The 379-nt window shown below is 47.2% G+C and overlaps 1 non-coding gene across 1 annotated transcript; it reads left to right on the forward strand.

Moving 5' to 3' along the window:
* Window positions 1-174: 174 nt before the first annotated feature.
* Window positions 175-248, forward strand: trnat-cgu (transfer RNA threonine (anticodon CGU)). Its single transcript has one exon. It is a non-coding gene; the product is annotated as a tRNA-Thr (tRNA).
* The last annotated feature ends 131 nt before the right edge of the window (window positions 249-379 follow it).

Below are 379 nucleotides of genomic sequence, written 5' to 3' on the forward strand. Positions count from 1 at the left end.
TAGTTGGTTAAAGCGCCTGTCTCGTAAACAGGAGATCCTGGGTTCAAATCAGCATAAACACATTTCATTACACAAAATAATGTTATTTTTAGCAACGTCATATGACCCCTTTAACATTGTTTAAAACATCCAGTGCCTTCTATTACACGACACGGAGGCTGTGTGTGTCTTTTGGTGCCGTGGCTTAGTTGGTTAAAGCGCCTGTCTCGTAAACAGGAGATCCTGGGTTCGAATCCCAGCGGTGCACAGAACTTCTTTGGTTATGCCAACCGATTGTTGCAGCAGCTATCCGGGTGGCTGGTCTCAGACAATCTTGGAGGTGAAGATGCTGGATGTGGAGGTCCTGGGCTGGTGTGGTTACACGTGGTCTGCGGTTGTG

This window comes from Sinocyclocheilus anshuiensis, unplaced genomic scaffold, assembly GCF_001515605.1.
Source record: "Sinocyclocheilus anshuiensis isolate Anshui unplaced genomic scaffold, SAMN03320099.WGS_v1.1 scaffold4851, whole genome shotgun sequence".
NCBI classification, from domain to species: Eukaryota; Metazoa; Chordata; class Actinopteri; order Cypriniformes; family Cyprinidae; genus Sinocyclocheilus; species Sinocyclocheilus anshuiensis.